The sequence below is a fragment of the Mus caroli genome, unplaced genomic scaffold, assembly GCF_978045245.1.
Source record: "Mus caroli unplaced genomic scaffold, Mus_caroli_1 scaffold_17, whole genome shotgun sequence".
Lineage (NCBI taxonomy): Eukaryota > Metazoa > Chordata > Mammalia > Rodentia > Muridae > Mus > Mus caroli.
This window is the reverse complement of record NW_028227272.1, coordinates 43236751-43262622: the sequence shown is the minus strand read 5'-3', so window position 1 is coordinate 43262622 and position 25872 is coordinate 43236751.

The window sequence follows — 25872 nt, the reverse complement described above, 5'->3', positions numbered from 1 at the left end:
CTCCTGATGATGGTAGAGGACTTCAAGAAGGACTTTAATAACACACTTAAAGAAATACAGGAGAACAATGCTAAACAGGCAGAAGACACTAAAGAGGAAGCACAAAAATCCCTTAAAGAATTGCAGGAGAACACTGCTAAAGAGTTACAAATCCTTAAAGAAAAACAGGATAACATAATCAAACAGGTAGAAGTCCTTACAAAAAAACAGGAAAACACATCCAAACAGATGATGGAAATGAACAAAACCATACTAGACCTAAAAAGGGAAGTAGACACAATAAAGAAAACCCAAAATGAGGCAACACTGGAGATAGAAACCCTAGGAAAGAAATCTGGAACCATAGATACGAGCATCAGCAACAGAATACAAGAGATGGAAGAGAGAACCTCAGGTGCAGAAGATTCCATAGAGAACATCGGCACAACAATCAAGGAAAATGTAAAATGCAAAAAGATCCTAACTCAAAACATCCAAGAAATGCAGGACACAATGAGAAGACCAAACCTACGGATAATAGGAGTGGATGAGAATGAAGATTTTCAACTCAAAGGACCAGCAAACATCTTCAACAAAATTATAGAAGAAAACTTCCCAAATCTAAAGAAAGAGATGCCCATGAACATACAAGAAGCCTACAGAACTCCAAATAGACTGGACCAGAAAAGAAATACCTCCCGACACATAATAATCAGAACAACAAATGCTCTAAATAAAGATAGAATACTAAAAGCAGTAAGAGAAAAAGGCCAAGTAACATATAAAGGCAAGCCTATCAGAATTACACCAGATTTTTCACCAGAGACTATGAAAGCCAGAAGATCCTGGACAGATGTTATACAGACACTAAAAGAACACAAATTCCAGCCCAGGCTACTATACCCAGCCAAACTCTCAATTAACATAGATGGAGAAACCAAAGTATTCCACGACAAAACCAAATTCACACATTATCTCTCCAGGAATCCAGCCCTTCAAAGGATAATAACAGAAAAAAACCAATACAAGGACAGGAACCACACCGTAGAAACAACAAGAAGGTAATCCCTCAACAAACCTAAAAGAAGACAGCCACAAGAACAGAATGCCAACTTTAACAACAAAAATAACAGGAAACAACAATTACTTTTCCTTAATATCTCTTAATATCAATGGACTCAACTCCCCGATAAAAAGACATAGACTAACAAACTGGCTACACAAACAAGACCCAACATTTTGCTGCTTACAGGAAACTCATCTCAGAGAAAAGGATAGACACTACCTCAGAATGAAAGGCTGGAAAACAATTTTCCAAGCAAATGGCATGAAGAAACAAGCTGGAGTAGCCATTCTAATATCTGATAAGATTGACTTCCAACCCAAAGTCATTAAAAAAGACAGGGAGGGACACTTCATACTCATCAAAGGTAAAATCCTCCAAGAGGAACTATCAATCCTGAATATCTATGCTCCAAATACAAAGGCAGCCACATTCATTAAAGAAACTTTAGTAAATCTCAAAGCACACATTGCACCTCATACAATAATAGTGGGAGACTTCAACACACCACTTTCACCAATGGACAGATCATGGAAACAGAAACTAAACAGGGACACAGAGAAACTAAGAGAAATTATGAATCAAATGGATCTGGCAGATATCTACAGAACATTCTATCCTAAAACAAAAGGATATACCTTCTTCTCAGCACCTCATGGTACCTTCTCCAAAATTGACCACATAATTGGTCACAAAACAGGCCTCAACAGATACAAAAATATTGAAATTGTCCCATGCATCCTATCAGATCACCATGGACTAAAGCTGATCTTCAATAACAAAATAAATAATAGAAAGCCAACCTTCACGTGGAAACTGAACAACACTCTTCTCAATGATACCTTGGTCAAGGAAGGAATAAAGAAAGAAATTAAGGACTTTTTAGAGTTCAATGAAAATGAAGCCACAACATACCCAAACTCATGGGACGCAATGAAAGCATTTCTAAGAGGAAAACTCATAGCTCTGAGTGCCTCCAAAAGGAAACTAGAGAGGGCACACATTAGCAGCTTGACAACACACCTAAAAGCACTAGAACAAAAGGAAGCATTCACCCAAGAGGAGTAGACAGCAGGAAATAATCAAACTCAGGGGTGAAATCAACCAAGTGGAAACAAGAAAAACTATTCAAAGAATCAACCAATCAAGGAGCTGGTTCTTTGAGAAAAGCAACAAGATAGATAAACCCTTAGCCAGACTCACTAGAGGGCACAGGGAAAGCATCCTAATTAACAAAATCAGAAATGAAAAAGGAGACATAACAACAGATCCTGAAGACATCCAAAACACCATCAGATCCTTCTACCAAAGGCTATACTCAACAAAACTGGAGAACCTGGATGAAATCGAGACGTTCCTAGACAGATACCAGGTACCAAAGTTGAATCAAGATCAGGTTAATGATCTAAACAGCCCTATATCCCCCAAAGAAATAGAAGCAGTCATTAATAGTCTCCCAACTAAAAAAAGCCCAGGACCAGATGGGTTTAGTGCAGAGTTCTATCAGACCTTCAAAGAAGATCTAATCCCAGTTCTTCACAAACTATTCCACAAAATAGAAACAGAAGGTACTCTACCCAACTCATTCTATGAAGCCACAATTACTCTGATACCTAAACCACAAAAAGACCCAACAAAGATAGAAAACTTCAGACCAATATCCCTTATGAATATTGATGCAAAAATCCTCAATAAAGTTCTTGCTAACCGAATCCAAGAACACATCAAAACAATCATCCATCCTGACCAAGTAGGTTTCATCCCAGGGATGCAGGGATGGTTCAATATACGGAAATCCATCAACGTAATCCACTATATAAACAAACTCAAAGACAATAACCACATGGTCATCTAGTTAGATGCAGAAAAAGCATTTGACAAGATCCAACACCCATTCATGATAAAAGTCTTGGAAAGATCAGGAATTCAAGGCCCATACCTAAACATGATAAAAGCAATCTACAGCAAACCAGTAGCCAACATCAAAGTAAATGGTGAGAAGCTTGAAGCAATCCCTCTAAAATCAGGGACTAGACAAGGCTGTCCACTTTCTCCATACCTATTCAACATTGTACTTGAAGTCCTAGCCAGAGCAATTCGACAACAAAAGGAGATCAAAGGGATACAAATTGGAAAAGATGAAGTCAAAATATCACTCTTTGCAGATGATATGATAGTATATATAAGTGACCCTAAAAATTCCACCAGAGAACTCCTAAGCCTGATAAACAGCTTCGGTGAAGTAGCTGGATATAAAATTAACTCAAACAAATCAATGGCCTTTCTCTACACAAAGAATAAACAGGCTGAGAAAGAAATTAGGGAAACAACACCCTTCTCAATAGTCACAAATAATATAAAATATCTTGGCATGACTCTAACTAAGGAAGTGAAAGTTCTGTATAATAAAAACTTCAAGTCTCTGAAGAAAGAAATTATAGAAGATCTCAGAAGATGGAAAGATCTCCCATGCTCATGGATTGGCAGTATCAACATTGTAAAAATGGCTATCTTGCCAAAAGCAATCTACAGATTCAATGCAATCCCCATCAAAATTCCAAATCAATTCTTCAACGAATTAGAAAGTGCAATCTGCAAATTCATCTGGAATAACAAAAAACCTAGGATAGCAAAAACTCTTCTCAAGGATAAAAGAACCTCTGGTGGAATCACCATGCCGGACCTAAAGCTCTACTACAGAGCAATTGTGATAAAAACTGCATGGTACTGGTATAGTGACAGACAAATAGACCAATGGAATACAATTGAAGACCCAGAAATGAACCCACACACCTATGGTCACTTGATCTTCGACAAGGGAGCTAAAAACATCCAGTGGAAGAAAGACAGCATTTTCAACAAATGGTGCTGGCACAACTGGTTGTTAACATGTAGAAGAATGCGAATCGATCCATTCCTATCTCCTTGTACTAAGATCAAGTCTAAGTGGATCAAGGAACTTCACATAAAAGCAGAGACACTGAAACTTATAGAGGAGAAAGTGGGGAAAAGCCTTGAAGATATGGGCACAGGGGAAAAAATTCCTGAATAGAACAGTAATGGCTTGTGCTGTAAGATCGAGAATTGACAAGTGGGACCTCATGAAACTACAAAGCTTCTGCAAGGCTAAAGACACCATCAATAAGACAAAAAAACCACCAACAGATTGGGAAAGGATCTTCACCTATCCTAAATCAGATAAGGGACTAATATCCAATATATATAAAGAACTCAAGAAGGTGGACTCCAGAAAGTCAAATAACCCCATTAAAAAATGGGGCTCAGAACTGAACAAAGAATTCTCACCTGAGGAATACCGAATGGCAGAGAAGCACCTGAAAAAATGTTCAACATCCTTAATCATCAGGGAAATGCAAATCAAAACAACCCTGAGATTCCACCTCACACCAGTCAGAATGACTAAGATCAAAAATTCAGGTGACAGCAGATGTTGGCGAGGATGTGGAGAAAGAGGAACACTCCTCCATTGTTGGTGGGATTGCAAGCTTGTACAACCACTCTGGAAATCAGTCTGGCGGTTCCTCAGAAAATTGGACATAGTACTACTGGAGGATCCAGCAATACCTCTCCTGGGCATATATCCAGAAGATGTCCCAACCGGTAAAAAGGACACATGCTCCACTATGTTCATAGCAGCCCTATTTATAATAGCCAGAAGCTGGAAAGAACCCAGATGTCCCTCAACAGAGGAATGGATACAGAAATTATGGTACATTTACACAATGGAGTACTACTCAGCTATTAAAAAGAATGAATTTATGAAATTCCTAGCCAAATGGATGGACCTGGAGGGCATCATCTTGAGTGAAGTAACACAATCACAAAAGAACTCACACAATATGTATTCACTGATAAGTGGATATTAGCCCCAAACTTAGGATACCCAAGATATAAGATACAATTTGATAAACGCATGAAACTCAAGAAGAATGAAGACCAAAGTGTGGACACTGTGCACCTTCTTAGAATTGGGAACAAAACACCCAGGGAAGGAGTTACAGAGACAAAGTTCGTAGCTGTGATGAAAGGATGGACCATTTAGAGACTGCCGTATCCAGGGATCTATCCCATAATCAGCTTCTAAACGCTGACACCATTGCATACACTAGCAAGATTTTGCTGAAAGGACCCAAATATAGCTGTCTCTTGTGAGACGATGCCGGGGCCTAGCAAACACAGGAGTGGATGTTCACAGTCAGCTATTGGATGTATCACAGGGCTCCCAATGGAGAAGCTAGAGAAAGTACCCAAGGAGCTAAAGGGATCTGCAACCCTATTGTTGGAACAACATGATGTACTAACCAGAACCCCGGAGCTCTTGTCTCTAGCTGCATATGTATCGAAAGATGGCCTAGTCGGCCATCAATGGAAAGAGAGGCCCATTGGACTTGCAAACTTTAAATGCCCCAATATAGGGGAATGCCAGGGCCAAAAGAATGGGAATGGGTGGGTAGGGAAGTGGGGGGCGCTATGGGGGACTTTTGGGATAGCATTGGAAATGTAATTGCGGAAAATATGTAATAAAAATATTAAAAATCAAAAAAAAAAAAGAAGATTCTTACCTGGATATTGGTATGGCGATCTTTAAGACAGCTCCCTGTTCAAGATCATCTGGGATTAAAGGTGTGGAGCCTTTAATCTGGGCTACACCTTCTGCTGAAGACTATATAAGGACATTGGAAGAAGGGAGTCATGCTCTCACTCCTTCACCTGCTTGCCATGTGGGACTGAATAACTGCTAGATCCTTGGACTTCCATTCACAGCTACTACTGAACCATAGTTGGAAATTGTGCTGCAGACTGTAAGTCATCAATAAATTCCTTTACTATGTAGAGACTATCCATAAGTTCTGTGACTCTAGAGAACCCTGACTAATACACTTGCTTTTACTGTAGTAGTTAAAGAGGGAAATCGGGTCCTCAAGACAAAGCACCTTGTCAAGGGGAGATTAATTCACAATTGTGGTAAAAATGGCAACAACAATAATAAACTCAAAGTGAACACGCACATGAATAAGAGAATCCCAAATAATAAGACCTAGAAGAACAATGAATAAAATAGAAAATGAGGTATGGTATACAGACAGAAACTGTTGTAGCCATGGTGTCAAGTAATTGATATTAGAATTAATGATAAAGCTCTGAAATGGAAAATGAGACAATTTTACATGTGTTTGTTTAAGCACACCATATATACATGAATACACATTTTACATATTGACACATGCAAATGTGTTTATATATCATATATGTATATATATGAACATGAAAATATAATTACATACACACATATATTTTATACATTATTCATATAGTTCATATATATTCACACAAATATTCATGAACAAATACCTAAGTAAATGTAAATAAATGAAGATAAATTAACAGTGATTATATTAATGATATGAATAGCAAGACCAAAGCCTTGTGGGTATATTAGCAAGTAACTACAGTCCCAGCTATTTGAACGCCAGAAACTGGGGATTTTTTTAAAGCCCAGGGGTTCTGGCCAGTAAGATGAGATCTTTCTTTAAAACCAAAGCAAGACCAAAAACAATAGCCAACTTGAGTCTAGTGAGATCCTTACAAAGGAGTCCTGTCTGGAAAAGTTCTGGTAACCTGTTGGTATATACACCTGAAAAGCATATTGGGAGCAGGTCTCCCAATCACAGGGCATCAGAAAACATACTAAGTCTAAGATATTTTAAAATGTTGATTATTACTGTAAAGATTAGTGTTAATTGTTAAATTGGTACACCCTAGACTCTACCTGGGAAGAGTCTCAATGAGGGATTGTCTACATTGGTTTGGTTTGGTTTGTGGGCATGTCTGTGGTAGATTGTTTTATCAATCTAATTGATGTGAAAAAAAATCTAGCCTACCATGGGCACCATCATTCCCTAGGTGGAAGTCCTGAACTTTGTAATAGTAGAGAAATCAAGATGGATACAAGCAAGAAACCAAGTGATAGTGCCCACTTTCATTTCTCTGTGCTCTTGACTGTGTATGTGATACGACTAGCTATTTGAAGTTCCTGCCTTGATGTACCCCAAGCAATGAATTGAAACATGGAATTCTAAGGTGATACAAACTTTCTTCATTAGATAGGAAACTAGACTATTAACACAATTTTAAAACTTATGAGTAAACTGAATTGTAGCTTTTTCCCCTCTTTTTTTTCCTATACTTTGTTTGTGGGTTCTTTTTGTCTTCTAACAGTATCTTTTCAGGCTCAGCTCAGATTCTCCTGTCTCAGTTGTCACCAACTGTCTTTTCTTCTCATTCTGCTCTCTGATACTACTTCTTCTTGAACCTGAATCCAACCTCTCTTCTCTCAACTTCTGCTTGCTTTTTATATCCTGTCCTATTCCCAGAATTCCAAGAGGCAACTGACATCAAAGGACATAGGGTCCTTTAAAGGGCCAGGCACACAAAATAAATGATGCTATACTTAGTGCTATATTAATTAGTAAAATGAACCTATAAGTTAAGAATCAGACATTATGTTTCATTTGGGCAGGATTTACTGTAAGCCTAATATACCCGACACTGGACTGAACCCTGTGAGATATATGACCACAAATGAGAGTGGTAGTCTTCCTTAAACAAAGTCAAGCAGAGCACTCCTGTAAGCTCAGGATTGGGAGGTGGATACTAAAGATCATGGAGATTTACTGGCAAGCTAGTCTAGCAAAAATGAGAGCTTTGGACTCAGTGAAAGACCCTGGCTGAAAAAATAACGTATAGGTGAAAAAGACATATTACCTTTTGGCCTTTATATACACAAGCATATATATATATATATATATATATATATCCCCAAACATGAACACACACATACAAAATATATACACGCATGTATGCACACAAAGCCAAAATCTTAGGGAAAAAAGGAAGGCAAAAGTTTTCTAAGTGGCTATAATTTTAGATAGAAAGAAATGACCCTCTTAAAATTCTTATGAGGCTCAATGGAGGCAATCAATTCTGTGTGGCAGACAAAGACAAGATTTCAGGGAAGGCATGGCTTTGAGACAGATTTTATAGGTTTAGAAGGATTTGAACATGGACAGGAAGGAGGGCTTTCCAGGAGACTGGAGCCATGATACTAAGAATATACAGGGCTGTGCCAGCCACCAGCCCTACAAATACACTCTGATGGACAGCTAGTCATGTGGTAGTACTGTGACCCTGTGTGCTGGAAGCTCACCAAAGCCTCATGGTTTGCTTTGCTGAGCTTACTGATGAGAAGATGGAAGTAGGAATATGCACAAGAAGATGCACATTCCTCTGTGTAGGAACTAACTAACTAAATGCCTCAACTAGGTGCTGACTAGACCTGGGGACCATGGAAACATGAACAATGACAAACAAGCATCTGCCACCCTAAGGCAGTGAGCATTGAAGACAAGCAGAAGCCTCCCTTTGTCATAAATATATATAGTTTTAGATAACTGCTGTTTGGTAGCATATTATTTCTAGTGCATCAAAGTCAAAAAATACATATGTGCTTCAATGTGACATGTGCTTCAGATACAAAGAAACGTGAGCTCACAGTGACACTGGCATATGAATAATGACAGCAACTCTGAGAAAGCTCCAGTCACAGTTAGAGGTTCAAGATAGAAAGATATTTGCTGTATCACCAATAGGAGCACTAGAACACAAGATAGATAAGTGGAAAAGGATAGAACTAGAGGCTTACAGAATTTATCTTACTAGAAAGCTGATCAAATTATTGATAATGACAGAGTCTTAGATATTAAAAGGGTGATATTATCTGCCTACAAATTTAACAATGAAGTGAATCAGGGTTCTTCCATATTATCACTAGTGAAGAATGTAAATGACAAAATTTTCATAAGGTCTGTGTGTGTGTACATATACATACATTTACTTCAGCCAATTAACATCTCTGCCAGAAATGTTACCTACTTTATCTATTTTTTACTAATGTAGTTATTTTACTTCAGTTTAAAGTTGATGAAATCAACCAGATACAATGCATTGAGGAAGAGTATTTTCTGAAAAGATTTGGATGTGCATCTTAGACACACTCAGGAAGAGCTGGAAAGCCAGGCTTAGAGAATGGCAGGAATCTAGGCTTTCTGATGTCTTACTTAGTAGAACAGGCCTTCCTTTATGATGCTGCCAATCATGCAACTTAGCTAGAAATAACACTGTTTTTATCTCCTCTAGGTTAAAGCCCAAATTAAAAAAAAAAATAAATAGAGTTGTTTGGATCCAGAAAACCGTATCACACCGATTAGCTATGGTCTGAAGGCAGGATTCCACACCTTAAATATAAATATGGGACACCTGTTGGGGAGCAGGTGGTTCCCAGAAAGGAGTTCTTGGATGAGCAATTTGATATGTGTCCTAAGGGCATGTTCAGAAATGGGAACAAGGATATATGCAGAAGCTGTTTGTCTCAACATTATTTATAACTGCAGAAAAAAGAATACCTTTATCCTCACTGGAAATGGCAACTTAATAAAATGATGCCCAAATATTAATTAAGCCAGTTAAATTCCATTTCTACACAGTTTGGTGATGCAAGTAAGTGAAAGTAACATAGTTGCTTAATTAATTTTTTTATAATAATATTTAAGAAATTCTACCCAAACCTTCAACTATGAAGTCCAATATGAGTGGTAGCGAAGATTATCAAGTAAAATAATTCATTTTTCCTCTTTTCTCTAAGTGCACTACAGTGGGTACATATGCCTTTAATAATCATAATTTGGAATATTCTGGAGATGAATTTGATAGCAGCAGTGTTTTCTAGTGAATGAAATTCCAGAGTTAAGAGTTTTGATCATTTGGTTGGACTTACCATTTTCACCAAGAGATTTTACATATAATATCTGGAGAAGTAATACCTTTTATATTCTAGAGATTTGCAAGCTTTGCATTCATGTAAGCCTTTAGCCCAACACTTTTGAAAAGCTTACCAAAGGTGGCCCTTGTCTAAGTCTTTTCTATGTCTAGAGTCATACGTTCTGTAGGAGCCTTAGAGGTCCTCTTGAATAGTGTTTTCATTTGCAGAGGAAAGTAGACATGCTAGGTGATTTGTTCTAACCCCGTAGCTTGAATTAAGCTAAGATGAATTTCTGAGCTTCTGTTCACTTTATCATTTGCCTTGTCTTGAAAGTAAAAGGTGGTGCATTTATGTCTGGTTAGCAGCTAATGGTCTCCTGTAAGATCTTCTTAAGTCTATAAGCCAAGTGGGTCATAAACAGAAAGTAAAAAATGGGGCACAAATGGAATCTTTCTCATTCTCCTATTTCTCTAGTCCTCAGACAATGGTCCTCAGCCTGGGCTTCACATTAGTATCTTCTGGAAGGTTAGCTTTTATATATTAAATAAATATCACTGCAGTTCTTGTTCTTGGCATAGTAGTTAAGAATCTCTGGATAACTTATATTTTTAAATGTCTTAGAATTGACAATGCTGTGTGCAACTTGTTAAAGAAATGCCAGATTGTGTTTCCCAGTGGCTGCACCATTTCTCATTCTGAGCAGCAAAGCACTAGGGCTTCCATTTCTCTATGCCCTGAACAATGATTGTTAGCATCAGTTACTGTGATATTAGCCACCCTCTGTGCTTGAAACAGTATCTCACCATGGTTTGATTCACATTTCTCTAATCAGTATTGATGAGAATTTGTTTATGTGCATAATGGCCATTCATATGTCATTTTAGGTATATGTCTAGTAATATTACCTGCCCATTTCTAAACAGTCCCTTATCATGTACACCATTCGCTTGTATTGTCTTCCATTTCCTGAGTTGTATTTCTCATGTTTATGATAGTGAGTTTTGAAGATGAATTTTCAAAACTTCTGACAGACTGGCATTTATGTTTTGCCACTTGTATTTCTATTGTAATATCTAAGAATCTGTTTATATCCCAAAGGCTTAACATCATGTTTTCTTCTCTGAGCGTTATAGCTTTATCTGTTTCACTAAAGGTTTTAATTTATTTTGAGTCAAACTTGTCTGTAGTACGAGCTCTACTCCATTCTTTTGCTTCCTTTTGGCATAGGACAATATAATTCTTCTTATTAATTGAAAAGTCTAATCTTTATGCACTGGATAATTTTGATGCTGTTATGAAAGTATAGATTAATTCAGAAATCCACTTGTCTGGAATTAGATAGTAGTGTTGATTGAGAATGTAAATATATCAAAATGTATTTTTAAATGGATTTTATGAAATGTTAATTATATTTCAGCCAAAATATTTTACCCATTAATTCAGTTTTATTGACCTTCTTGAGCAAGCATCTCAATCTGGTAGGTTGATTATTTTTTGAATACTTATCCTTTAGTAAGCCTCTGTTATAGCTTCTCATATAATTATTTGTGAAGTTTTCAAAGGTTTAAAGGGTGTAAGTGAGATGGATGTTTTCTATTCAGAAAGTCTATTCACTAAGACTCTGTACAGGCAGTATTGCCACAGAGAATTTGCCCAACCCATGATCCCAGTCTCACTATTCAGAAATTCTTCCCTGTCAGTGTTCCAGAGTCAATGAAACCTGACATAAAAATCATAAACTCACAAGAGCAGGACTATGCACCTGGAATTCTATTATATTAATTTAGCGTGAGATCTGTTGACCAGTAGCCATGTGTGGTCCTTTTCCGTGTATGTACTAAGAAGAATAGTAAAAGACAAATTTGTATGGTCAGTGCAATGCTGTGATTCCAAAGCTTGACACAAAAGATATTCCTGTCAAAGAGGCTTCTCTGCAGGGCTACATCAGACAACACAATTGAATAGCCTTTGTGCTGGGCCTTCCTTTCATCTGAGAATCCCTTCGTACTCATCGATCTTGCTTCAGAACCAGGAAACGTTCTATCTATAACCAGACTTTTTACAGACTTCTGATCAGGCTCCTGGTCATCCCTCATGTGCTGATCTTGTACATTTATCCTAGAGAGCCACCTTTCAGTAGCCCCAGACAATGCTTGATTTCCCCCCTGAGACAGTGAACCCTATAAGACAAAGATTGATGAACTGATCTTTGAACATTTTCCAGGACCCAGAATAGACTTGCATGTTAGAAGTAAAGTGAGCCGAACCTTTTGGTCATTTATCATCTTCAGAAGGACTTTTTCCTTTGTGTTGGTTTGTTTTGACAATATCAGAGATATAATAGTTGAGCAATGTAACTAATGCAAATTTCCTGAATTAGAATGATAGTCTGTCTCTAAATGAAGTCCATTTATTCTGAGGAATGCACAATTGCCTTATGTAAAGCAATTCAAATAGCTGTGACTCAGAAGCAGTTAATACATGGGCACTCTTTTCTATTTGAATGATTGTAAATATAGGTCCAAATCCTTTCAGGGGGTTGATAATGTGAATACATGAGCCCCACCAGAGCTTCTTATTAATATATCTGGGATGAGAGACACAGGATTAAAAATCTGACAGGCTGGTTCTCAGCAAATAATGATATTGGTGGTTGTGCTCATGTGCAGAGAGCCACTACTTTTTATCTTTCTTAATCTTAGGCCACTGAATCCAGAGTGTGGTCTGTGGGTCCCTGGCACCGGCAGTAACTGACAGCTTGTTTGAAGTAAAAGAGGTTGGGCCTTACCTGTGCTCCTAGGTCAGGATCCTCAATGTAGATAGGTCTCTGGTGATTTATGTGCAGTCGTTAAAATTAGAGAAAGCACTGGCTTAGAACACTGGGAGAGGTCACTTTCAGGACATGACAGAGGGGACTAAAGAGAAAGATGATCTAATTAAGACAAACAGACACCATACAGGAGTGCCGGTTTGTGCATCTTTGGACAAAGCTGAGATGACTAAATTGGGCAGAGTCCTACCACGACACAGACAGGACTACTCAAAAGCGAACATAGAAAAAAAAATAAAACTATTTGCAATGGTGTGGGCAGCATCAAACTGAACTTTAATGAGCAGAAACACAGTTATCCACTAAGAACAGCAATAAGGGTCAGGAAGGGACAGGAAAATATCCAAGTTATTATATTCTTTCCCACTTTAAATATACCTATATGTCTTCTACTGTACAGACCCACCCGGAGCATCTAAGGCAGGAAGCCTAGCTTATACCATCTGTAGAATCCAGTCTATTGGGACCTACAGAAAAACATGGAGTATGGTGCAGACTCCTTCCTTTGAAAAGGCAACTTACTATGCACATGCCAGTCAGTGTAGGTCAGGTTGAAAGTCATGCCCTCTCTAAATTTCTCTAGAAATGAGAGCTTGTGGGGAAAAAAAAAGACACAGGAAACCCTAATGTCCCCTTTTCACTTTTTTTATTAGGTATTTTCTTCATTTACATTTCCAATGCTATCCCAAAAGTGCCCATACCCTCCTCCCACTCCCCTATCCAACAACTCCCACTTCTTGGTCCTGGCGTTCCCCTGTACTGAGGCATAGAAAGTTTGCAAGACCAATGGGCCTCTCTTTCCACTGATGGCTGGCTAGGCCATCTTCTGATACATATGCAGCTGGAGACATGAGATCCGGGGGATACTGGTTAGTTCATATTGTTGTTCCACTTATAGGGTTGCAGATCCCTTTAGCTCCTTGGGTACTTTCTCTAGCTCCTCCATTGGGGGCCCTGTGATCCATCCAATAGCTGACTGTGAGCATCCACTTCTGTGTTTGCATAGCTTAAGCTATATCAGGGTCGTTTCAGCAAAATCTTGCTAGAGTATGCATTGGTGTCAGCGTTTGGAGGCTGATTATGGGATGGATCCCTGGGTATGGCAGTCTCTAGATGGTCCATCCTTTTGTCTCAGCTCCAAACTTTGTCTCAGTAACTACTTCCATGGGTGTTTTGTTCTCAATTCTAAGAAGGGGCACAGTGTCCACACTTTGTTCTTCTTGAGTTTCATGTGTTTCCCAAATTGTATATTATATCTTGGGTATTCTAAGTTTCTGGGCTAATATCCACTTATCAGTGAGTACATATCATTTGAGTTCTTTTATGACTAGGTTACCTCACTCAGGTTGATGCCCTCCAGGTCCATCCATTTGCCTAGGAATTTCATAAATTCATTCTTTTTAATAGCTGAGTAGTACTCCATTGTGTAAATGTACCATAATTTCTGTATCCATTCCTCTGTTGAGGGGCATCTGGGTTCTTTCCAGATTCTGGCTATTATAAATAGGGCTGCTATGAACATAGTGGAGCATGTGTCCTTCTTACCGGTTGGGACATCTTCTGGATATATGCCCACGAGAGGTGTTGCTGGATCCTGCTGTAGTACTATGTCCAATTTTCTGAGGAACTGCCAGACTGATTTCCAGAGTGGTTGTACAAGCTTGCAATCCCACCAACAATGAAGGAGTGTTCCTCTTTCAACACATCCTCGCCAGCATCTGCTGTCACCTGAGTTTTTGATCTTAGCCATTCTGACTGGTGTGAGGTGGAATCTCAGGATTGTTTTGATTTGCATTTCCCTGATGATTAAGGATGTTGAACATTTTTTCAGGTGCTTCTCAGACATTCAGTATTCCTCAGGTGAGAATTCTTTGTTTAGCTCTGAGCCCCATTTTTTAATGGGGTTGTTTGATTTTCTGGAGTCCACCTTCTTGAGTTCTTTATATATATTGGGTATTAGTCCCCTATCTGATTTAGGATAAGTAAAGATCCTTTCCCAATATGTTGGTGGCCTTTTTGTCTTATTGACGGTGCCTTTTGCCTTACAGAGCTTTGTAATTTTATGAGATCTCATTTGTTGATTCTCCATCTTACAGCACAAGTCATTGCTATTCTCTTCAGGAATTTTTCCCCTGTGCCCATATCTTCGAGGCTTTTCCCCACTTTCTCCTCTATAAGTTTCATTGTCTCTGGTTTTATGTGAAGTTCCTTGATCAATTTAGATTTGACCTTAGTACAAGGAGATAGGAATGGTTCAATTCGCATTCTTCCACATGATAACTGCCAGTTGTGCCAGCACCATTTGTTGAAAATGCTGTCTTTTTCCCCAGGTTGGTTTTAGCTCCCTTGTCGAAGATCAAGTGGCCATAGGTGTGTGGGTTCATCTCTAGGTCTTCAATTCTGTTCCATTGGACTACTTGTCTGTCACTATACCAGTACCATGCAGTTTTGTTTTTGTTTTTGTTTTTGTTTTAATCACAATTGCTCTGTAGTGCAGCTTTAGGTCAGGCATGGTGATTCCACCAGAGGATCTTTTATCGTTGAGAAGAATTTTTGCTGTCCTAGGTTTTTTGTTATTCCAGATGAATTTGCAGAATGCCCTTTCTAATTCCTTGAAGAATTGAGATGGAATTTTGATGGGGATTGCATTGAATCTGTAGATTGCTTTTGGCAAGATAGCCATTTTTACTATATTGATCCTGCCAATCCATGAACATGGGAGATCTTTCCATTTTCTGAGATCTTCTTTAATTTCTTTCTTCAGAGACTTGAAGTTCTTATTATACAGACCTTTTACTTCCTTAGTTAGAGTCACGCCAAGGTATTTTATATTATTTGTGATTATTGAGAAGGGTGTTGTTTCCCTAATTTCTTTCTCAGCCTGTTTATCCTTTGTGTAGAGAAAGGCCATTGACTTGTTTGAGTTAATTTTATATCCAGTTACATCACAGAAGCTGTTTATCAGGTTTAGGAGTTCTCTGGTGGAATTTTTAGGGTCACTTATATATACTATCATATCATCTGCAAAAAGGGATATTTTGAATTCTTCCTTTCTAATTTGTAGCCCCTTGATCTCCTTTTGTTGTCGAATTGCTCTGGCTAGGACTTCAAGTACAATGTTGAATAGGTAGGGAGAGAGTGGGCAGCCTTGTCTAGTCCCTGATTTTAGTGGGATTCCTTCCAGCTTCTCACCATTTACTTTGATGTTGGCTACTGGTTTGGTGTAGATTACTTTTATCAGGTTTAGGTATGGGCCTTGAATTCCTGATCTTTCCAAGACTTTTATCATGAATGGGTGTTTGATTTTGTCACATGCTTTCTCTGAATATAATGAGATGGTCATGTGGTTTTGTCTTTGAGTTTGTTTATATAGTGGATTAAGTTGATGGATTTCCGTATTTTAAACCATTCCTGCATCCCTGGAATGAAACCTACTTGGTCAGGGTGGATGACTGTTTCATTGTGTTATTGGATTCAATTAGCAAGAATTTTATTGAATATTTTTTGCATTGATATTCATAAGGGAAATTGGTGTGAAGTTCTCTATCTTTATTGGGTCTTTCTGTGGTTTAGGTATCAGAGTAATTGTGGCTTCTTAGAATGAATTGGGTACAGTACCTTCTGCTTCTATTTTGTGGAATAATTTGTGAAGAACTGGGATTAGATTTTCTTTGAAGGTCTGATAGAACTCTGCACTAAACTCATCTGGTCCTGGGCTTTTTTTGGTTGGGAGACTATTAATGACTGCTTCTATTTCTTTAGGGGATATAGGACTGTTTAGATCATTAACCTGATCTTGATTTAACTTTGGTACCTGGTATCTGTCTAGAAACTTGTCCATTTCTTCAAGATTCTCCAGTTTTGTTGAGTATAGCCTTTTGTAGAAGGATCTGATGGTGTTTTGGATTTCTTCAGGATCTGCTGTTATGTCTCCTTTTTCATTTCTGATTTTGTTAATTAGGATGCTGTCCCTGTGCCCTCTAGTGAGTCTGGCTAAGGGTTTATCTACATTGTTGATTTTCTCAAAGAACAAGCTCCTGGTTTGGTTGATTCTTTGAATAGTTCTTCTTGTTTCCACTTGGTTGATTTCACCCCTGAGTTTGATTATTTCCTGCAGTCTACTCCTCTTGGGTGAATTTGCTTCCTTTTGTTCTAGAGCTTTTAGGTGTGTTGTCAAGCTGCTAGTGTGTGCTCTCTCTAGTTTCTTTTTGGAGGCACTCAGAGCTATGAGTTTTCCTCTTAGGAATGCTTTCATTGTTTCCCATAATTTTGGGTATGTTGTGGCTTCATTTTCATTAAACTCTAAAAAGTCTTCAATTTCTTTCTTTATTCCTTCCTTGACCAAGGTATCATTGAGAAGAGTGTTGTTCAGTTTCTGCGTGAATGTTGGCTTTCTATTATTTATGTTGTTATTGAAGATCAGCCTAATCCATGGTGATCTGATAAGATGCATGGGACGATTTCAATATTTTTGTATCTGTTGAGGCCTGTTTTGTGACCAAATATATGTTCAAATTTGGGGAAGTTCCCGTGAGGTGCTGAGAAGAAGGTATATCCTTTTGTTTTAGGATAAAATGTTCTGTAGATATCTGTTAAATCCATTTGTTTCATAACTTCTGGTAGTTTCAGTGTCCCTGTTTAGGTTCTGTTTCCATGATTTGTCCATTGATGAAATCGGTGTGTTGAAGTCTTCCACTATTATTGTGTGAGGTTCAATGTGTGCTTTGAGATTTACTAAAGTTTCTTTTTTTAAATATTTTTTATTACATATTTTCTTCAATTACATTTCCAATGCTATCCCAAAAGTCCCCCATACCGCCCCCCACTTCCCTACCCACCCATTCCCATTCTTTTGGCCCTGGCATTCCCCTATATTGGGGCTTATAAAGTTTGCAAGTCCAATGGGCCTCTCTTTCCAGTGATGGCCGACTAGGCCATCTTTCCATACATATGCAGCTAGAGACAAGAGCTCCGGTGTACTGGTTAGTTCATCATGTTATTCCAACTATAGGGTTGCAGATCCCTTTAGCTCCTTGGGTACTTTCTCTAGCTTCTCCATTGGGAGCCCTGTGATACATCCAATAGCTGACTGTGAACATCCACTCCTGTGTTTGCTAGGCCCCGGCATCGTCTCACAAGAGACAGCTATATTTGGGTCCTTTCAGCAAAATCTTGCTAGTGTATGCATTGGTGTCAGCGTTTAGAAGCTGCTTATGGGATGGATCCCTGGATACGGCAGTCTCTAGATGGTCCATCCTTTCATCACAGCTCCAAACTTTGTCTCTGTAACTCCTTCCATGGGTGTTTTGTTCCCAATTCTAAGAAGGGGCACAGTGTCCACACTTTGGTCTTCATTCTTCTTGAGTTTCATGCGTTTAGCAAATTGTATCTTATATCTTGGGTATCCTAAGTTTTGGGCTAATATCCACTTATCAGTGAATACATATTGTGTGAGTTCCTTTGTGATTGTGTTACCTCACTCAAGATGATGCCCTCCAGGTCCATCCGTTTGGCTAGGAATTTCATAAATTCATTCTTTTTAATAGCTGAGTAGTACTCCATTGTGTAAATGTACCATAATTTCTGTATCCATTCCTCTGTTGAGGGGCATCTGGGTTCTTTCCAGATTCTGGCTATTATAAATAGGGCTGCTATGAACATAGTGGAGCATGTGTCCTTCTTACCGGTTGGGACATCTTCTGGATATATGCCCAGGAGTGGTATTGCTGGATCCTCCGGTAGTACTATGTCCAATTTTCTGAGGAACCACCCTTGCATTTGTAGCATAGACATTCAGAATTGAGAGTTCCTGGTGGAAGATTTTACCTTTGATGAGTATCAAGTGCCCCCCTTGTCTTTTTTTGATGACTTTGGGTTGGAAGTTGATTTTATTAGATATTAGAATTGCTCCTCCAGCTTGTTTCTTCAGACCATTTGCTTGAAAAATTGTTTTCCAGCCTTTCATTCTGAGGTAGTGTGTGTCTTTTTCCCTAAGATTGGTTTCCTGTAAGCAGCAAAATGTTGGGTCCTCTTTTCATATCCAGTCTGTTAGTCTATATCTTTTTATTGGGGAATTGAGTCCATTGATATTAAGAGATATTAAGGAAAATTAATTTTTGCTTCTTATTATTTTTATTGTTAGACTTGGCATGCTGTTCTTGTGTCTGTCTTCTTTTAGGTTTGTTGAATGATTACTTTTTTGCTTTTTTTAGGACATGGTTTCTGTCCTTGTATTTTTTTTTTCTATTATTATCCTTTGAAGGGCTGGATTCATGGAAAGATACTGTGTGAATTTGGATTTGTCGTGGAATACTTTGGTTTCTCCATCTATGGTAATTGAAAATTTGGCTAGGTATAGTAGCCTGGGCTGGCCCTTGTGTTCTCTTAGTGTCTTTATAACATCTGTCCAGGCTCTTCTGCCTTTCATAGTCTCTGGTGAAAAATCTGGTGTCATTCTGATTGGCTTGCCTTTATATGTTACTTGACCTTTTTCCCTTACTGCTTTTAATATTCTATATTTAGTGCATTTGTTGTTCTGATTATTGTGTGTTGGGAGGAATTACTTTTCTGGTCCAGTCTATCTGGAGTTTTGTAGGCTTCTTGTATGTTCATGGGCATCTCTTTCTTTAGGTTTGGGAAGTTTTCTTCTGTAATTTTGTTGAAGATATTTGCTGGCCCTTTGAGTTGAAAATCTTCATTCTCATCCACTCCTATTATCTGTATGTTTGGTCTTCTCATTGTGTCCTGGATTTCCTGGATGTTTTGAGTTAGAATCTTTTTGCATTTTGTATTTTCTTTGATTGTTGTGCTGATGTTCTCTATGGAATCTTCTGCCCCTGAGATTCTCTCTTCCATCTCTTGTATTCTGTTGCTGATGTTCATATCTATGATTCCAGATTTCTTTCCTAGTGTTTCTATCTCCAGCATTGCTTCACTTTGGGTTTTCTTTATTGTGTCTACTTCCCTTTTTAGGTCTTATATGGTTTTATTCATTTCCATCACCTTTTGGATGCGTTTTCCTGTTTTTCTTTAAGGACTTCTACCTGTTTGGTTGTGTTTTCCTGTTTTTCTTTAAGGACTTGTAACTCTTTAGCAGTGTTCTCCTGTATTTCCTTAAGTAAGTTATTAAAGTTCTTCTTGATGTCCTCTACCATCATCATGAGATATGCTTTTAAATCCGGGTCTAACTTTTCAGGTGTGTTGTGGTGCCCAGGACTGGCTGAGGTGGGAGTGCTGGGTTCTGATGATGGTGAGTGGTCTTGGTTCCTGTTAGTAAGATTCTTATGTTTGCCTTTCACCATCTTGTAATCTCTGGAGTTAGTTGTTATAGTTGTCTCTGGTTAGAGCTTGTTCCTCCCATGATTCTGTTAGCCTCTATCAGCAGACCTGGGAGACTAGCTCTCCTGAGTTTCAGTGCTTAGAGCATTGTCTGCAGGCAAGCTCTCCTCTTGCATGGAAGGTGCACAGATATCTGGCATTCGGACCTGTCTCATGGAAGAAGATGAAGGCCGAAAAAGGGTCTGTCCCAGAAGCTGTTAGCTTCTGTAGTCCACACTCTCACCTGTGCAGACTAGTCCTTGGTGGGATCCAGGAACAAAATTGGCTCCCCCAGGTGCTACAGCAAAGCCCTCCCGGGTGGGGCAGACACCTCTCCTCTGGCAGGGAAGGTGCCCAGATGTCTGGAACCCAAAATGGTGTCTGCCTCAGGAGCTCTGTGGCTTCTGCCTGTCCCAGAAGCTATTAGCTTCTGTAGTCCACACTCTCCCCTGCACAGTCTCAGTGGGATCCGGGAACCAAGGTGGCTCTCCCAGGTGCTACAGCAAAGCTCTCCCGGGCAGGCGGACACCTTTCCTCTGGCAGGGAATGTCTGGAGCCCAAAACAGGGTCTGCCTCAGTAGTTCTATGGTTTCAGCCTGTCTCAGAAGCTGTTAGCTCTGTAGTCCACACTCTCACCTGTGTAGACTAGTCTCAGTGGTATCTGGGAACCAAGGTTTCTCCCCCAGGTGCTACAGCCCCCTTTTCACTTTCAAACTCAGAAGACTCTTAAAAACTACCACCAGTGGAGGAAGCACAAACATAGTGAGTAATAGGAACTTAAATTGTGTGCTATGTTGCAGTTGATCATTCTTGCTATTCAAGTTGTATGCAAAACTCACCTGATCTTCTGGTTAGTCTTTGTTGTCAACTTGCCATAACCTCAAGTCATATGCATGGGAAGAAGGATCCTCAATTGAAGAATTGCCTCCATCATATTGGCTTGTGGCCATGTCTGTATGTGACTATTTTGACTGGTTATGGATGTGGGTGATGCTATCCCTAGGCAGGTGAGTCTAGGGTATAAAATAGAACTAACAGAGCCACTGATCAGAATTCCTCCATGGTTACTGCCTTGGGATCCTGCCCCAACTTCCGTCAATGATGGATTATGACCCTAGAAGTTGCTTTGGTCGTGTGTTTTCCACAACCACTAGAATATCTTATAAATAAAGGGATTATGGGTAAATGATTCTTTCAGGTAATTGACCATTTCATTGACTAGAGAAAACATTTATGGAAGTTGAAAGTATGCCTTCCAAGTCATTATACCACTAAGAAATATGGTTAATAGACATGTACAATGTCAGACCTAAGTCACAATAAAGTTGAAAAGTCAGTATGTGCATCCTTCCTCAGTAGGGTGACATCAACTGTCTTTCCACAGTTTACTCTTTCTGTATGTGAAGCCCCTAACAGGTTGAGCCTGTTCTATTGGTATCAGATTCTGCTTAGAAGCATCCTTATTGTAGCATGAATGAGAAGTTTCCTCTTTATTTTCAAGACTAAAATCCCCTTAGAGCATTCTATTTTAATGTAGTACCAATTAAATTTAGAACAGATAAACAGACTGGAGAAACAGGTTAGTAAATATTTTACTGAATTATGATAGTTTTGTTCACAGCATCAAAATATGTATGTGTGCTTTTTAACCTCTTAATTTTATTTTCTTTCTCCCCAAACACTTCTAAAGCTAGTGCTACAGTTTGAGAGTCATTGGTGGGTGGCCTAGAAAGAGTCAAAGGTTTGAGTTTTGAGTGGCATGGTACTAAAACCTCATATTTCCTAATAAACCAGAACAGAACAAATCCAAGTTTGTATGGAAGAAAAAAACAAAAACCAAAAGACAAACAACAGAAAATCCATGCAATGATCCATGAAGTTGACACAAGTGCTAATGTACCCATTACAGTGATTGAGGAGAATTCCCAGGCTGATCCTGCGCACAGCTCATCAGAGGCCACATCTGTTCTTCTCACCACAACATGACTTTGCTATGGTCTGATCAGCTGTCTCAAGGCTTTATAGTCCTTTAATCCTTTCCCAATATAAATTGCTAGGGGAGGCCTTTTGACTTCACGTTGGTAACTGTCAAAACTCAACAGGTGTAGACCTTTGAAGACCTCTGGGGGGCCCTCTGGCTCTCAAGATGGGGACTGTCTGCTCTTCACCAAAGGGATTGCCCATAACCTGATACCACAAGATGACAGCTGGCTTTCCAGAAGACACATGTCAGCCAGGAGGAAACCCAAGATAGGATAGCAGAGAGTGCGAGGCACCAGCCACCCTTCCTCATCAACTACTCACCAACAGGAAAACCCCAACAAGCAAACTAATCTGCTAAGAATATTGGGCTTCGTATAAATGCGATTAGATAAAAGTGAGAGATCATGGGAGTTACTTGTACCTTCAGGAAACTCAATTTCTTAGATATAAAGCTAGTTTTTTGAAAACTAAAACTGCAAATCAAAGTTGTTTAAAAACAAAACAAGAGTTTGTGCAGGAAGGCTTGAGATGGAAAGGCCACCTAGGTGTTTTGGTTCTGAGCTCTTGGTCCCCAAATTAGACTTGATAGCAAATAGAGGATGCTCAAGGAATCTAATCTGAGGTATCTCCTGACATATGGGAGGGGCTACAGGCTTATGCTAAAACACTGTTTGTTGTGCTACTTGAAATGCAAATTTAACTGGATGCTTTATGTTTTGCTGAAAATACACTTCTAAGTCCAACAACCTGTTTGGCTTCCTGATTGCTGATTGTCCTTGAAGCCAATAGCATTGCTTAACTGCCAAATGAGAAAGCTTTTGAGAAAAACAAGAAACCTTAACCACAGGTTTCCAACTGTGTAGCTGGGGCTGCCCCTCTGTGTCAGGCTTCCTACTCCTCCTGCTGGTTCTAATTTTAATATGAACATAAAGAGTTGGTCTGTTGTTTTAGGCTAATTAAAAACGAGAACTATTTTGTCCTGAGTCCTGTGAGAAGTATAGTATATCATATTTAGTTTAATTTGATCACTATCTGTTCCAGTCTGAGATAGGCATGATTTGGAAGGCAAGAGGCTAATGAGGAGATCTGTCAAGAATGCTTTGTTATTCAACCCTGGATGGGCTATGATTACAGGAAAGATACAAAGAGAAAACAGTGTGGCTTGTCAGTCAGCACAAACCCATAAATACCCACTGCTCATTTGACAGCATCTTCGGTACTAGGTGCTGAAGGTGTAGCAATGGATAAATCATCGCCCCAGTGCTGGTCCTCTGCATCAGGAAGAAAAGTTAAATTTATTTGATAACACTCAAAAAATGCTTCAAAGAGGAGGTTGAAGAAACGGAGGAAAGTGTGTCTAGGACCACAAGTGTCAGAGCTGGGCAGCAGATAATCCATCATCATAGGATCCTCCAGGATTTCTGCTTATCCTGTAGGTACAACAACCCCGCTGTTGTGCTTGCATGCAGTCAACATTTATTGGTACATTTTTAAAAATCAAAGAAGCATAGAGAGCAGGGAATCATGCAAGCCTTTCTCTGGTCCAAGGATGACTGTTTAGGAAGGTACAGTTTCCTCTGAGATGTTTATAGCCTGAGACTGCTCTCCTACAGAGACCTCCCATCAAGACTAGCTCCAACTGCCTCTTTATTGTTCAGCTGTAGACCAGAAACTGGCCTTCTCAGTTCAGATGTAAACAATAACTGCATCATGGAAGTTCTGGTTTACAGTTGGTGCCCTTAAAGTAACACACCTCACTTCCACATTTTCTCCCCCTCTGTCTGTTTCTTTCTTTTCTTTCATTGCCTTCTTATGCCAGTCAGGTTTCCAGGACTAAGCCAGGCAGAGCAAGGCAAATGGTAGATTGTGACCCAGAAGCAATAGCCAAGTCAACTCTTTCCTTGTCAAGTTGTGTTGCTTACTGTTTTGTCCTAGAAACCAAAAGCAAACTAGAACACACACAAATTGAGTACATTTATAAAATCTAAGGCAATATACAAAATATACTCAAATGTACCCCTTCTCCTACTTTTAATTATTTGGATTTTCTTCCTGATATGAGTCTAAAAGAGGCAATCAGTTTGATTATTGAAACAACACCAGGAGGCACAAGATTTTATTTGATACATAAAGATGATTGAGACTCAAAAAAATTAAGTTAATTCCCCAAGGAAAGAAAGAAAAAAAAGAAAAAGAAAGAGAAAGAAAGAAAAGATTTTTTTTCTTAAAAAAAAAGAAGATGTTTCAGGCATTGATTGTCAATTCTGATGAAAGCAGGTGCATGTGCCAGGGCATGGAAGCATCTAGGTTGAGCAGAGGACTTGAGGGGAGTTGTTATATTGACAATCTGATCACTGCTGTCTGAAGTTTCAGGTCTTCAGACAACTTCCTCCCATTCACTGTGACATACGTTTCAGAAGTTTGTTATCGCTAGCTTGTTAATTTTGGGTTGGAATATCCCAGTACTGATTATTTTGGGGCCACTGTTAACATATACCACATAAACAACTCACAGGGAAGACAACATGCAAACATCAGAGGGCTCATTTGGACTGATGCTGCTGATGATGGTGAGCATTCATGGTAGTGACTGTTCTTCATAGCTAACCAGGAAAAAGAGAAAAGTGGAATCCAGGAAGGAACCAGGGAATCCTGTCTTAGTAACAGAGGCCAAGAGAGCGGGGCTGCTATCCCTTTATCTACCTGCCTCTTGCAACTGCCTGGTCATTTCAAACATTTCCCCATGAACATGTCTCTACATTTAAAAAACCTAACAGTGTCCTCATCCAGTACCTTCCTTATGGAAACAAGACTGCTCTATTTCTCTTTTAGACAATGATAAAAATATTGGCCCTCCTTTTACTTTCCTTCTATGCAAGTTACAACCACACGGAGCAACATCGAATAAGCTCACTCCTAAGATTAGGGGAAAGCCTGCCTGCTTTATGAAAAACAGCTAATGGCATTTTAAAGTTTCTTCTGGGGATAGCATTCCTCTCGAAAATAAGTTGCTTTACAAAAAGACTCCTGTATCTGCTTTGAGCTAGATCAGCAGCTCTCAGCTTCTTCATGACCCTTCCTAGTTTTTTGCTTCTGAACGTTTTCTTTAGGTCTCTAATACAACCACATTGTTTAAAGTGTGCTTTTACATAGTTGCTTTCTCTTAATAGCACTAATTAATGTGACAAACCAAAGATGGCTGATATGGCTAAGCAAGCCTGAGTCTGTGGAGAACACATCTGTGTGGTTTCCAACAAGAACTAAGATTCAACAACTCCCAGAGAAAATGTCATTAAGTTCGAGGTTAGGATGAAAACTGGAGAGTATGGAGGGGAGCAACAGTGAATAGAAGTCAGGAAGGTCTTGAGACTCAGGAAAACAGTGTTGTGGCTTCCAGGTAGAAAGGAAAGGTCCTGGGAAGGAGAAAGCAAGGGAGGGAAAGAGAAATAAATACCGGCCGTTGTTTTCATGTTGTAAGCAGCAAACCCTTCACAGGAAAACCAAGTGAAATAGAACACCAAGCTCCTGTGACTTGTTTTTCTTTGCCTATAAAAATAGATCTATAAAACAAACAAACAAACAAACAAACAAAACCAAAAACCAAAAAACCAAAAAGACCCCAAAAAAACAAAAAAACAAGACAACTAAACATAAATCGCCCCAAATTGGTTTGAAGGTAGATGAACATTTATTGAATTTCCAGTAATTAGTTAATATTAGTCAGTAGGGTATAGTATTGTTGACAGATACACACACACACACACACACACATACACATATATATACATATATATCATATATATATGTTTATATGTACTTATGTGTATGTGTATATGTATATCAGACTGGTTGAATGTATGA